The sequence below is a fragment of the Lipotes vexillifer genome, unplaced genomic scaffold (genome assembly GCF_000442215.2).
Source record: "Lipotes vexillifer unplaced genomic scaffold, Lipotes_vexillifer_v1.1 scaffold213, whole genome shotgun sequence".
NCBI lineage: Eukaryota > Metazoa > Chordata > Mammalia > Artiodactyla > Lipotidae > Lipotes > Lipotes vexillifer.
The window spans coordinates 1254528-1270875 of NW_006780610.1; positions in this window are offsets into that span (position 1 = coordinate 1254528).

A 16348-nucleotide genomic window follows, 5' to 3' on the forward strand; every position below is an offset into this window, starting at 1 on the left:
TGGATCCCTGATCGTTGCCTGAAACGTCTTTTCAAGAGATTCCACTCTGGCAGCAAGCACTGAAATGAACATTGACAAGGATAATGGCAACAATGACAATAATAATGGCTAACATTTATGCACTTGGTGTAAGCTAGGTGCTGTGCTCAGGACTTGATGTCATTTATTAGATAATTTTTTTCTTTCAGCAGCTCCACGAGGGAGATGTGGAGTCTCTCTTCTGCTCTCCCACCCCATCCTTCAAAGGCTGCTGAGGGACGTGGGGTTGAGGAAGGGTTTTTTTATTTTTTATTTTTATTTATTTTGGCTGTGCCGGGTCTTAGTTAGACGTGGAAGTCTGGAGGCCAGAGGAGGTCTGTTTCACTGCGTTGTTCAGGGTGTTCTGCTGCACGGGGACCGGTCTCATTCTTGGAATGTGCCACGACAAGGGGTACAAATGTTTCCTCTGGGCCAGGAGCTAGAGAGGGAGTTGGCATGCTGTTATCCAGGGTCCAACCGGGCTGTCTGGAGGGGTGGAGAGACCTTTGTCGACGTAGGCTGAGAAGTGGCATCTGACGCCAGGGCTGCGGAAGGAATCATAAGCAGACACCCAGAGCAGAGGTGCCTTCCTCTGCGTCAAGCTTACTGAAGGAGAGACGTGTCAGTGATGGGAGACCTCCGAATAACCAGCTCAGCACCTGTGAGAGCACTGGCTTTCTTCTACCAGAGCCAACCAGAGCTGGCTTACACCACAGGGCTTGAAATCAGATCTCAAGAGTACCAGTTCACATGCTACTTTCCTTTCTCCTCCATCCTTACACGTTGGCGGGTCCCAAACAGGGGTTAATAAATAGGTGAGGAGACAGCAGGAAGCGAGGAGGGAGCAGAGTGATGAAGCTGTTCCCACGTGGGGAAGGTGAGAGGCCTCAACACTGAGCCATGTCTGGGCGTCCTTATCACTGTATCAAGACTGTTTGGGACCTAAAGTGACTGTAGGGCTATTTATTTCCTAGAGAAGAAAAGGGCGGGTTTGCCAGAGTCTCTTCCAGGGAAGGAGGTTACTCCATAAATGAATATTAAAGAGATGGTAAGAGGCAAAAAGAAAATTAGTTTGATTACGTCTTGAATATTGCTTATTCAGCTGGTGGGGGGAGTAACTCTAGTCAGGGGAGTAACGTGAAGGCAGCCAATGTTGTGTGACTTTATTCCAACAACAATCAGCTGCTGAGTACAGGCCCAGAGTCAGAGTTGGGGTTATCAAGGGCTGGAGGTTTTCTAGGTTAGTATGATGGGTGGAGAGAGGGGAGAGAGTTGAAGCTGTTTACAAAGATTTATAATGATGGAAAGGTGGAAAGTGGAGACAGGAGGGGAGAGACAGATAGTGGAAAGTAAACAGCATCAAGTCCTGGGAGACCCCAGTGGGGTTGAAGAATTACTGGAGTGTAGGTACCAGAGAACCTGAACAGGAAAGACGGGAGGTGGTGGTCAGTGATATTAAGTAACTTCTGTGAAGTCATAAAGCCACCAAGAGGGGAAATGGTGGCTTTCCATCAGTTAGACTGGTAGTCCCCAACCCACGCTCATTGTTTCTGTTCTATTACGAACGCTTGGAATAAATCTGACCTTTCCATCTTCATAACATTCCCTCCTGGAAACCATGGTGTCAGCTTGAATGAATACTATATTTTCTACCACCAATTTTCTCCTTGTTTTCTATAGTTTTTCTAGGAAATAGCTCTTAGGTCCTCCCATACTCTGCCTTCCCATTTATGCTGAGCTAGGTCTCCATCTGTCACGTATTTTCTTTTCTTTTTCTTTTTTTTTTTTTTGCGGTATGCGGGCCTCTCACTGTTGTGGCCTCTCCCGTTGCGGAGCACAGGCTCCGGACGCGCAGGCTCAGCGGCCATGGCGGGCCTAGCCGCTCCGCGCCATGTGGGATCTTCTCGGATCAGGACACGAACCCGTGTCCCCTGCATCAGCAGGTGGACTCTCAACCACTGCGCCACCAGGGAAGCCCTGTCACATACTTTCTAAATAATGTCTTTGCCTGAAACAACCAGTTTTGTTTATTCCACACCTGGTATAAAACCTTAAGTGATTCCTTATTCACTGCTTCAAGTCATAGATGTCTACCTAATTTTCTAGGCCATCCACACTTTCTCCTGCTATTGCTGAGAGCCTTCCATGAAATCTGAGTCCCAGTTACTCATAGAAGATGAATAAAGGGAACCATGCTCTATGTGATCTCATCGATGTCCTCAAAAGTAACAATTCTTGGGGCTTCCCTGGTGGCACAGTGGTTGAGAGTCCGCCTGCCGATGCAGGGGACACGGGTTCATGCCCCGGTCCGGGAAGATCCCACATGCCGCGGAGTGGCTAGGTCCGTGAGCCATGGCCGCTGAGCCTGCGCGTCCGGAGCCTGTGCTCCACAACAGGAGAGGCCACAACAGTGAGAGGCCCACGTACTGCAAAAAAAAAAAAAAAAAAGTAACAATTCTTATTGAAGTTCCAGAATGCTCTGAGTGATGCATGTAGTGCTGGCCAAACTGGGCTAGCTCCCAGAGAGGACACGCGTTTCCAGTCCAACACAGAGGGGCACATGGGGGAGGAATGAACAGACCAGCCTTTCCCATCAGATCGCGTGGCACAGGACTCGCACTCGATGCATTCTCCTTAAATGAGTGAATGGATTTCAGTGACCGAACATTTACTAAATCTATCCATCCAATTAGACTGCTAAGGACAATTCATGGTTGAATTTAAGTCAATTTGAATAGGTAAGTGAAGCTCTGGAAATTTTAAAAGCAAGTGAGGAAAGTGGCTTCAAGGACTTTATGGCTATAGAAGGTTAACAGTATTTGGAATGAAATGAATATCAAGATCATACAAATTCATTTTGAGGATTGCAATTCATTTAACTAGAACAATATGACTAAATTAAGCAAAGCGTGGCTCTGTAGCCCAGATGTAGAGAGGCGCTAACAATTATATTCAGAACTGGTAGAGAAGCAATTATACTCCAATAAAGATGTTAAAAAAAAAAGAAAGAAAGAAAGAACTGGTAGAGAGGGAGATTGAGAGACAGGGAGAGAGTGCCAGCTACCTGCTACTACCAAAGCTACCTGCTTTGTACTAAATTCCTCTACTTATACCATTAAGAAAAGAACTCATTTTATATATAAAATAAACAACAAGGACCTACTGTGTAGCGCAGGGTAATAACCTAAAATGGAAAAGAATCTGAAAGTGAATATATATATTATATAATCATACAAGTATTATATATATAATCAGTTTGCTGTACATCTGAAACTAACAAAACATTGTAAATTAACTATACTTCAATTTAAGAAAATAACTTATTCAATGCTTATTTATGTCTCCACTGAGAGTCTTTTAAATAAGTCATAGTCGTACTTTTTTTTATTGAGGTATAATTGACATATATCGTTATATTAATTTTAGGTATACAACATAATGATTCAATATTTGTATATACTGTAATATGATTATCACGATAAGTCTAGTTAAGATCTGTCACCATACATAGTTACAAAAATAGTTTTTTCTTGTGATGAGAACTTTTAAGATTTACTGTCTTAGTAACTTTCAAATGTGCAGTATAGTATCATTAACTATAGTTACCATGCTGTACATTATGTCTCCATGACTTATTCACTTTACGACTGGAAGTTGTGCCTTTTGATTCCCTTCACCCATTTCTCCCCCTTCCCCTCTGGCAATTACCAATCTGTTCTCTATGGTATGAATCTGTTGTTGTTGTTGTTGTTGTTTTTAAATATTCCACACATAAGTGAAACCATAACGTATCTTTCTCTGTCTGACTTATTTCAATTAGCAAAATGCCCTCAAGGTCCATCCATATTGTCACAAACAACAAGATTTCCTTCTCTTATGGCTGAATAATATTCCCTTGTGTGTGTGTGTGCATGCGTGTGCATGCATGCATCACATTTTCTTTATCCATTTATCTATGGATGGACATTTAGGTTGTTTCCATATCTTGGCTATTGTAAATAATGCTGCAATAAACATGGGGGTGCAGATATCTTTTTAAGTTAGTGTTTTCCTTTTCCTCAGATAAATACCTAAAAGTGGAATTGCTGGATCATATGATAGTTCTATTTTTAATTTTTTGAGGAAACTCCATACTGTTTTCCACTGTGGCTGTACCAGTTAAGCCATGGTCGTCCTTGATGTCTGAGTGAAAGAATTTGCAATCAGAATTCTGGATGGTGAAGGGACTACACACAAGAAGCCCATCAAGGATTACCAAGAGCTACACTCTTTAGAGATTATTTAGCAGCAGGATAGCCCTGGCCTAAGAGATGTTACTCCTTTCCAATTCTGAAGCTCAGCATGAAGGCAAAGGGCAGATGAGAAATAGATCAAAAGTAAAGATGACAATCGTAGTCACTTGAGGGTAACATTTCCAAGATTTGGGGAATAGGGACAATGGGAGAGGAGAAAAGTAACTCCCTAAGTGAAACCTGATAGCCATTCCAGGACTTTGGCATTAATTTAACAAAGCTTAACACAAACCAAAACTTTAATGAAAATAACTATTTCCTATTTAAGAGGAAATTTTAAGTTGGGAGAAAAGCTTGATAAAGAAGTTGATTTAGCTGCTTATGGGTGAATTTGCCAAGGATGCTTTCGTGTTCCAGATAGCCCAGGTTAGCTGGAGAAATCAGAGGAGGTAAGGGGAATGGTTTGTCTTTATCCTCCATAACGAACCCATGTGGACTGATCATATTAGTTGCTTAATAGTAGATTATTAAAATAAAGGCTTAAGCTGCAAGGCTATATTGTACAGCACATGGAATATAGCCAATATTTTATAATAACTTTAAATAGAGTATAATCTATAAAAATATCGAATCACTATTTTGTACACCTGAAACATAATATTGTAAATCAACTACACTTCAATTAAAAATAATAATAAAGCTAAATAACTCTCCTAAAGGGACTTCCCTGGTGGTCCAGTGGTAAAGAATCCACCTTCCAATGCAGGGAACGCGGGTTCCAGCCCTGGTTGGGGAACTAAGATCCCACATGCCATGGGGCACCTAAGCCCGTGCACCACAACTACTGACCTCACGCGCCTCAACCAGAGAGCCCGTGTGCCGCAAACTACAGAGCCCACGCTCTCTGGAGCCTGCACGCCACAACTAGAAAGAAGCCCGCACACCACAACAAAGAACCCCCTCGCTGCAACGTAAGATCCCACATGCCACAAGGAAGATCCCGTGTGTCACAACCATGACCCGACATAGCCAAAAAACAAAACAAAACAAAAAACAAGAAAACCCCAAAACTCTCCTAAAAATAAATTTTAAAAAATAAAGGCTTATTTGTTAGGGTGCACTGAACCCTCCAAAACATTGATTCCCCTCTATCTCTGCCCCCAAATTTCTCACCTTCAGTCCCAGATGAGTGTGCTGGCAAAGCACTTGGTGAGGAGGCTTCTCCTGACCATGGCTTGTCTCCTGAAGGGACCTCATCCTTAGCTGTTTGTTGATTTCAGGGAAGCCAAGGTGTTAAATGTCTTAAAATTTCATCAAAATAGGATGGACAGGGACTTCCCTGGTGGTGCAGTGGTTAAGAATCTGCCTGCCAATGCAGGGGACACGGGTTTGAGCCCTGGTCTGGGAAGATCCCATATGCCACAGATCAACTAAGCCCATGCGTCACAACTACTGAGCCTGTGCTCTCGAGCCCAAGAGCCACAACTACTGAGTCCTCATGCCACAATTGCTGAAGCCCGCGCACCTAGAGCCCATGCTCCGCAACAAGAGAAGCCACCGCAATGAGAAGCCTGCGCACCACAACAAAGAGTAGCCCCAGCTCGCCACAACTAGAGAAAGCCTGCACATAGCAATGAAGGCCCAATGCAGCCAAAAATAAATAAATAAAATATATAAATTAAAAATAAAAACAGGATGGACAGCACAGTAGCCCTGCCAACTGCTCAATCTTTTTTTTATCTCTTTGCCCCTCCTCAGCCTGTTTTCAGAAGTAGATACCTGCTCCTTATTTAATGCTATGGAATGTCTCTGAAAAAGTATCAGAGCCCCATCTTAAGGTTTCTGTAGAGAACCTTGGAGTGGGTGCTTGGAGCTTATTGGTTCACTTACTCGTATGTACCATGTCAAAAAGGGGGCTTATTTATTATAGGACTAACAGCTTCTTACTTCCAGTACCAGAAACATTTTTCAGTGAGGAATTGCTGATAAGTGCAAAATTATTTTTATACTCTTTAAACAGTACTTGAGGAACATATTCATTGGCCCTAAGGGTGATCAGAGATTGCTTTGACAACTCGAATTGTGAAGCCCTCTTCCTGTGTGGTTCCTTTACTTCCCTTGATCATGACCCCAGTAAACTCTGTCAGCATCAGTACTTTAACAGGATGTTCCAGACCCCATCTTAGTTGCCACGACCAAGATTCTGAATCAGCCATCCTCTAGGAAGCCCATATTCCGTTTAGAAAAGGAGTATAAAGCAGCAGTTCCAAAACCTGGAACTCAGATGCTCAGTCAAGCCATCTCACAGAAATGCTGAATCTCAGCCTCCTGGGGTGGAACCCAAGATAACTATATTTTTAACAAGCTGCAGTTGGTTCTGATGCCCAGGCACATTTGGGAACCACTGACACAGATTCAGATTAGGCTATAAATTGCATATTTATGCCACTCCATATGACTAATTAGAGTAAATAGGCTGATGCCAGAGACAGCACAAATTATTTCAGTGACAGACTGACTTTATGCTGATGTGTCTAATTTAATCATCATTGTGCTAAGGATAATTTAACAGTTATCCTACTTGACTATACGAATTTCTCAATCTGTTTATTTTTTTATATATAATAGACTCATACCAGATTCCTCTTATCAAGTTGTATGTTCCCACAGCAAACCATGTTTAACGCTGTTTGAAGCTTTAGAAATAACATCATTTAAAAGCTGAGTTGTGGCTGCTTGTCCCCATAAGTTTTCATTTATGGTCATCACCCATCTCATCATGGGTGATGTCAGAGAACCCTTTGTTAATATTTCCTTGGGCAGCCAATGTGCATTTTCAAGTCTCCTGAATTTTACCTCCTACTTCGATCAATTTATTGGTAGAAATTTCTGTATTCAGTAGGTTCAGCACACTGGTAAAATGCCACCTAAGATTTTGTTTCTTTTTTCAACTTTATGCAAACATCCCATAGAGCAGTAATTCTCCAACTTTGGTATACATAATAATCACCTATAAGGGAAGGAGGAGCCTCTACAAATGCAAATACTTGGTCCCCACACCTGTAGACTGATTAAGAAGACGTGGGTGAGGCCTAGGAATCTGCATTTTAACAAGTGCCCCCCCCACACAAGATAATTATGTACATTGAAGTTTTTGTGCACTAAATACTAAGGTATTATTTACACTGTAGTACTCACCTTGAGTAATTCTGATATAGGTGATCTGCAAACCACACTGTGAGAAACAAGGATACTCACATAAGAAATGGGAAAGTGGAAAGTTTCACCTGTCTCAAGACGAGATTTTAGACAATGCATAGGACATCATCACCCAGGAAAAGCAGCATTGTGGACCTACTTCCATGATTACTTACATTCTTGGCAGAATCTTGTACCACTGGACAAGTCATGGTATGAACCCAACTCTTCGTGAGGTTTTTTTCAGTCTCAATATGGGTCCAGGATGTTCCATAGATATAATTCTTTTCAACTTTTTTTGGCTGCTTCTTCATAAACAGAACTTTAATGTGATTGCTTCTATATCTTGTAACATTAAAACACTTGACAGATAATATTTTCACTTAAGTTTCACTTAGGCTATTGCTATGGTTTATTTCTTATGTGTAACGTCATTATGAGTTTTAAAGTTCTAGGTGAATTTTCTTCCCCTCACGATTGTCATATTTGTAATAGGTGTCTCTGCTGCATGTCTGTAACTTACAGTTTTGACCGTCCTTATTATCACATCAATTATAGAGGATTTCTCTTCCACATAGATTCTACTAAAGGTGAATATTTCTGGGCTTCCCTGGTGGCGCAGTGGTTGAGAGTCCACCTGCCGATGCAGGGGGACGCGGGTTCGTGCCCCGGTTCGGGAAGATCCCACATGCCGCAGAGCGGCTGGGCCCGTGAGCCATGGCTGCTGAGCCTGCGCGTCCGGAGCCTGTGCTCTGCAGCAGGAGAGGCCACAGCAGTGAGGGGCCAGCATACCGCAAAAAAATAAAAAATAAATAAAGGCGAATATTTCCTTTCTGACTGAAGTCCATATCACACTTGTTCATATCAATTTTTCTCTTGTGTGGATTCTCAGATGAATGTGAAGTGTTGAAGCCTGAGAGGAGCCTTACCACACTCATCACATTTATAGGGTCTCTCTCCCCGTGGGCTCTCTTATGAATGCCAAGTTTCACAGTCAGAAAAATTCTTACCACACGTACCACACTGATATATTCCTCTCCCGAATGGGAATGGGGTGTATAATGGAGAAGAGTGGAGCTCCTGGTGAAGCCCTTACTGTGCTCTTCATGTGGATCTGGTTTCTCTCCCATGTGGACTCTGATGACCTCTAAGATCAGCAGCTCTGTAATAATTCTCACCACCACTACGTCCTTTATAGGGTTTCTCTCCTGCGTAGATGCTTTCATGATTGCAAATGTTTTTGTACTGGCTGATACCCTCAACACACTCGGCACATTTGCAAGGCCCTTCTACTGTGTGAACTGCAAGGTTGTTAGAAGTTTTTATTTTAGCTCATCTAAAAATGGTGTGTGCTGGACTTCCCTGGTGGCACAGTGGTTGAGAACCCGCCTGCCAATGCAGGCGACATGGGTTTGAGCCCTGGTCTGGGAAGATCCCACATGCTGTGGAGCAACTAAGCCCGTGCACCACAACTATTGAGCCCACGTGCCACAACTACTGAAGCCCGTGCGCCTAGAGCCTGTGCTCCACAAGAGAGGCCACCGCAATGAGAAGCCCGCGCACCACAATGTAGAGTAGCCCCTGCTTCCTGCAACTAGAGAGAAGCCCATGTGCAGCAGAACCCAATGCAGCCAAAAATAAATAAATAAATATGAATCTCATGCAAACAAATAAATAAAAAGGGTGTGTGGTAGGAAGCTTCTGATATGGCTCCCATGATATTCATGCCTCCAGGTAATCACAGCCTTGGATAATTCCTTCCTCCTGAGTTCAGGCTGCACTTAACAACTTGCTTCTAACAAATAGAATAAGAAAAACTAACAATATTAATTTCCCTTTCATTTTCTTAAACTGAAATGATATGGTAATGGTGATGGGGATGCTACTTCTGTGATCAGGTTACAAATGACTGTGACTCTGTCTTGCTGGTCATCTCTTTCTGGCTCTTCTTGCATGTTTGCCTTGATGGAGAGAGCTACCTGGCAAGGGACAAAGGGCAGTCTGCAGCCAACAGCCAGTAAGGAACTGAGGCACAAAATCCAACAGCCTCAAGTAACTGAGTCCTGCTAATAACCATGCTTGGAAGTGGATCCTTCCCCTGCTGAAACTTCATTTGGGACTGCTGCCCCAGCCAACACTTTGACTGAAGCCTTGTGAGAGACTGAAACGGATGACCCAGTGAAGCTCTGCCTGGACCCCTGACCCACAGAAACTGAGATAATAAATGTATGCTGTCTTAAGCCACTAAGTTTTGGGGTAATTTGTTACAGAGCAATAGATAAATAATACAGCATGTAGTGATATCTCATTGTGGGTTTTATTTACTTACTTATTTTGGGCTGTGTCAGGTCTTAGTTGCAGCACACGGGATCTTTCGTTGCAGTGCGTGGGCTTCTCTCTAGTTGTGCCGCTTGGGCTCTAGAACTTGCAGGCTCAGTAGTTGCAGCGCACGGGCTTAGTTGCCCCCGCCGCATGTGGGATCTTAGTTCCCCAACCAGGGATTGAACCCGCGTCCCCTGCACTGGAAGGCGGATTCTTAAACACGGGACCACCAGGGAAGTCCCTCTCAGTGTGGTTTTAATTTGCATTTCCTTAATGACTAATAATGTTGAGCATCTCTTCAGGTGCTTATTTACCATCTGTGTACTTTCTCTGGTGGACTATCCATTCATATATTTTTTTAAATCGGGTTGTTTGCTTTCTTATTGTTGAATTTTGAGAGATTTTTAAAAGATATATTCTGGCATACTCCTTTGTCATACAAGTGTTTTCTCCTAGTCTGTGGTTTGCCTTTTTATGCCCTTAACAGTGTCCTTCACAGAGCAAAAGTTTTAAATTCCGATGAAATCAATTTTTTTCTTTCATGGATTGTGCTTTTGCTATCTTATCTAAGAACTCTGCTTAACCAGAAGTCATGAACATTTTCTCTTATGTTTTCTTCTAAGAGTTTTATAATCTTATGTTTTACATTTAGATCGCTGATCCATTTTTTTGAAAAACAGCTTTATTAAGGTATAATTCACATACCATACAATTCACCCATTTAATGTGTAAATTAAATGTTTTTTAGTATATTCAGAGTTGTGCAACCATCACCACACCTAATTTTAGGACATTTTTATCCACCCCCCCCAAAAAAACCCCACACCCATTAGCAATAAATCCCCTTTTCCACTTTCTACCTTTAGCCCCGAGCAACCATTAATCTACATTCCGTCTCTTCAATCTTGCTTATTTTAAGCATTTTATATAACTTGAATCATACAATATGTAATATTTTGTGACTTCCTTCACTTAGCGTATTTTCAAGGTCCATCCATGTTGTAACATGCATCAGTACTTCATTTCTTATTATAGCTCAATAATAGTCCACTGTATGAATATACTATCTTTTATTTACCCATTCACCAGTTGATGGACATTTAACTGTTTCAGCTTTTTAGTTATTATGAACACTGTTGCTATGAACATTTGTGCAGACATTTTTGTGTGGACAAATGTTTTCGTTTCTCTTGGGTGTACCCAGGAGTAGAACTGCTGGGTCTTTAGGCAACTCTATGTTTAACTTTTTGGGGAACTGCCGAATTGTTTTCCAAAGTGGTTGCACCATTTTACAATTCCACCAGTAATATATGACAGTTCCAACCATCACTGCTTGTTACTGTCTTTTTGATTAGTGACATGCTAGTGAAGGTGAAGTGGTATCTCACTGTGGTCTAGCTATGATCCATTTTGAGTTAATTTTTAACAGTGTAAATTGTAAATCAAGGTTCATATTTCTGCATATAGACGTCCAGTTCTAGCACCATTCATTGAAGACTTTCCTTTCTCTACTGAATTGCTATTGCACCTTGGTCAAAAATCAGTTCATCATATTTGTGAGTCTATTTCTGGGATTTCTTTTTTTTTTTTTTTGCAGTACGCGGGCCTCTCACTCCATGTTGTAACATGCATCAGTACTTCATTTCTTATTATAGCTCAATAATAGTCCACTGTATGAATATACTATCTTTTATTTACCCATTCACCAGTTGATGGACATTTAACTGTTTCAGCTTTTTAGTTATTATGAACACTGTTGCTATGAACATTTGTGCAGACATTTTTGTGTGGACAAATGTTTTCGTTTCTCTTGGGTGTACCCAGGAGTAGAACTGCTGGGTCTTTAGGCAACTCTATGTTTAACTTTTTGGGGAACTGCCGAATTGTTTTCCAAAGTGGTTGCACCATTTTACAATTCCACCAGTAATATATGACAGTTCCAACCATCACTGCTTGTTACTGTCTTTTTGATTAGTGACATGCTAGTGAAGGTGAAGTGGTATCTCACTGTGGTCTAGCTATGATCCATTTTGAGTTAATTTTTAACAGTGTAAATTGTAAATCAAGGTTCATATTTCTGCATATAGACGTCCAGTTCTAGCACCATTCATTGAAGACTTTCCTTTCTCTACTGAATTGCTATTGCACCTTGGTCAAAAATCAGTTCATCATATTTGTGAGTCTATTTCTGGGATTTCTTTTTTTTTTTTTTGCAGTACGCGGGCCTCTCACTCCTGTGGCCTCTCCCGCTGCGGAGCACAGGCTCCAGACGCGCAGGCTCAGCGGCCATGGCTCACGGGCCGAGCCGCTCCATGGCATGTGGGATCTTTCCAGACCGGGGCACGAACCCGCGTCCCCCGCATCAACAGGCGGACTCTCAACCACTGCGCCACCAGGGAAGCCCTATTTCTGGGATTTCTATTCTGTCTCATTATTCTCTGTTATCCTTTTGCCCAGATTACACTGCCTTGACTACTGTAGATTTATAGTATGTCTTAAAATCAGGTATGAGCCCTCCAGACTTTGTTCTTCTTTTTCAAAATTGTCTTGGCTAGTCTAGTTCCTTTACCTTTCTATTTAAATTTTTGTTTGGGATTGCATTAAATCTATAGGTCAATTTGGGCAGAACTGCCATCTTAACTATATTGAGTCTTCTAACCCATATACATATGTCTCTTCACTTTAGTTCTTTTTTCACCTCTTTCCTTAGCACATAAAACCTCACATAATTTGTTATATTTATACTTAAGCATTTCTTTCTCCTTTGGAACTAATACAAATGGTACTGTTTTTTAAATTTGTGTTTCCAGTTGTTCACTGCTAATAAATAGAAATACAACGGATTTTTGTATATTGATCTTGTATCCTGCAACCTTGCTAAACTTTTTAGTTCTAAGAGCTTTTTAATAGATTCTTTGGGATATTTTACATAGACAATCATATCATCTGTGAATAGTTTTATTTCTTCCTTTTCAACTAGAATGCCTTTAGTTTTCTCCAGACTTATTGCATTTGCTAAGACTTCCACAGCAATATTCAATAGGAGTAATGACAGTAGACATTCTTGCATTAATTTCCAGTCTTAGGAGGAAAGCATTCCATCTTTCACCATTAAGTATGATGTTAGCTGTAATTTTATTGCAGATGACCTTTACCAGACTGAAGAATTTCCCTTCTATTCCTAGTTTGCTGAATTTTAATTATGAATGAATGCTAATATTTTTAAACTGCTTTTTCTGGACCTATTTATATGATCATGTAGTTTTTCTTAAATCTGTTAATGTGGAGAATTACATTGATTTTCAAGTGTTGAATCAGTCTTGTATTCCTGGAATGAATACCATTTGGTTATCTTTTTCATATATTGCTGAATTTCACTTGCTAATATTTTGTTGAGGAATTTTTGCTTCTATATACGGAGGGCAGGGATATTGGTCTGTAGTTTTCTTGGATCTTTGTCTCGTTTCGATATGAGGTTACTGCTGGCTTTATTAAAATGAGCTAGGAAGTATTACCGCTTTATCTGCTGGAAGAGATTGTGAAAAATTGTTGTTTCTTCCTTAAATGTTTAGTAGAATTCACCAGTGAAATCATCTGGACCTAGAATTTTCTTTTTTGGAAGCCATGAATTAGATATCTTTAATAGGTATAGGACTATCCACTTTATTTCTCCTTGAATGAGTTTTGGTAATTTGTGTCTTTCAAGAAATTGGTCCATTTCATTTAAGTTGCTGCATATATGTGCACAGAGTTGTTCATGGTATTTCCTTATTATACTTTTAATATTTGTAGGGAGACTAGTGATGTCCCCTGCTTCATTCTTTATGTCAGGACTTTGTGTCTTCCCTCTTTTTATCTTGGTCAGTCTGACTAGATATTTATCAACTTTACTGATTTTTTTTTTAAGAATCAGCTTTTGGTTTCATTGATTTTCTCTATTTTTCTGTTTTTGATTTTATTAATTTCTGCTCTTATCTTTATTATCCCCTTCTGCTTGCTTTGAGTTTATTTTGCTCTTCTTTTTCTAGGTTATTTAGTGAATTACCCACTTTGGAGACTCCAGAACCATAGTAACAAATTCTGATTAAAATAGGCCAAAAAATAAAAAATAAAAATAAGGAAATCAGACAAATCTATAGATGCAAAAATTACATAGAAAACATTTTATTAAGATAATTAATCATAAAATAATTAATAGAGAAACCAATATTATGATATCAATAAATGCCAAAACGACATTGGATCTCATTCAGCATTATTTTAAAAATAGGTAGAATGTTCAAATCAAAACTACATTAAGGGGCTTCCCTGGTTGCGCAGTGGTTAAGAATCCACCTGTCAATGCAGGGAACACAGGTTCAAGCCCTGGTCTGGGAAGATCCCACATGCCGCGGAACAACTAAGCACATGTGCCACAACTACTGAGCCCGCGTGCCACAACTACTGAAGCCTGCGCACCTAGAGCCCGGCTCTGCAACAAGAGAAGCCACCACAATAAGAAGCCCGTGCAGCGCAATGAAGAGTAGCCTCCACTCATTGCAACTAGAGAAAGCCCACATGCAGCAACGAAGACCCAATGCAGCCAAAAATAAATAAATAAATAGATTTTTTTAAAAAACTACATTAAGAATACAAAAAGAAAAAAGTACAGAAAATCCTCACCCTCACTCCTGTCCCCTCAATTACTTTATTAGCCCCTTGTTTATCCTTCCAGTGTGACATTATGCAAATATAAGCAAATATGGATATTCTCATTCTCCTCCTTACATAAAATTCATTATATATATATTTCTATAAAATATATATTTATATACACATACACACATTGTTCTTCACCTTGCATTTTTCATTTAATAATATATCTTGGAGGTATTTCCATTTCAACAAGGAAATTTTCCTTATTTTTTATTACAGCTGCATACCATTCCACTGTGTGGATATAGTTTATTAAACCAGTTCTCTGTTGGTGGACATTTGTGTTGTTTTCTATTTTTTACTATTGGAAATGATGCCAGATATTTGCAAAGCACATGTACAAGTGTATCTGTGGGATAGAGTCTCAGAAATAGAATATCTGGATCAAAAGGCAAATGTATCTACAGTGTCGGTAGATATTGTCAAATTCTTCTCCATAGGAGTTGTTCTATTTTGCAAGCCCCACAGCAATGTGTGAAAATGCCTACTTCTGTATGCCTCATTAACAAGTTTTTTTTTTTTAATTTTCAATTTTTTGCTAATCCCATAGGTGAGAAATGGTATCTCAGCATGGTTTTGATATGCATTTCTCATATTATGAGAAAAGTCTGTCATCCTTCCATACATTTAAGGGTCACTTGTATTATGCCTGAACAGTCTCTTCACATTTTTTTGTGTGCTTTTTCTTCTTAATTAATTTATTTTTGGCTGCATTGGGTCTTTGTTCCTGTGTGTGGGCTTTCTCTAGTTGTGGCGAATGGGGACTACTCTTCGTTGCGGTGTGCGGGCTTCTCATTGCGGTGGCTTCTTCTGTGGCGGAGCACGGGCTCTAGGTACATGGGCTTCAGTAGTTGTGGCCTGCAGGCTCTAGAGCGCAGGATCAGTAGTTGTGGCGCATGGGCTTAGTTGCTCCGCGGCATGTGGGATCTTCCTGGATCAGGGCTCAAACCCGTGTCCCCTGCATTGGCAGGTGGATTATTAACCACTGCACCACCAGGGAAGTCCCTGTGCTTTTTCTTCTTGATTTCTAAGAGCTCTTGATAAATAGGCAGATGAATCTCTTTGTCTGTGATATGGATTGGAAATATTTTCACCAGTTGTAATCTTTTATACAGTTTGTATTCTTCCTCAGGGAATTGGTGAGGAAAAGCCTTCCTTTCCTAAAGCCCTCCCTCAGTGTCTCTTTCCCACTCAGTACTCACTCATTCATTCATTCATTCATGGGGATTCAACAGAATGGATGAAGGCAGAGCCTGGGGGGAAAAAAGAACCATTTCATGATCTTATATACCCCACTGAGTTGACACTCCATGATTAAACCAGGTACACTTACTTTTGTTTCATAATGTTTTCATATTTTACAATAAGCATGTACCATTTTGTAATTAGAAGAGTTAATGCTGTTGTCAACAGGGACTGGGAAGCATTAGAGACTGCTTGCAAAATCCTGAAAAATAGAAAATAAAAATCATCCATTGACACTATTAATATATTAGTATATTTCTTTCCAGTTTTTTCCTCTATGTATGTGTCTTTTATATGTGCTATATTATGCAAATTTTCCTAAGTCATTAAAAATGATTCAAAAAAATCACTTTTCTTGTTGGAGAATACTGCATCATAGAGATATACTATGATACATTATGACATCCTCTGGATTGTGAAGTAATCCTTTCCTTCTTTTAAAAAATGTAGGGCTTCCTCGGTGGCGCAGTGGTTAAGAGTCCGCCTGCTGATGCGGGGGACACGGGTTCGTGCCCCGGTCCGGGAAGATCCCACATGCCACGGAGCGGCTAGGCCCATGAGCCATGGCCGCTGAGCTTGCGCGTCCGGAGCCTGTGCTCCGCAATGGGAGAGGCCACAACAGTGAGAGGCCTGCGTAC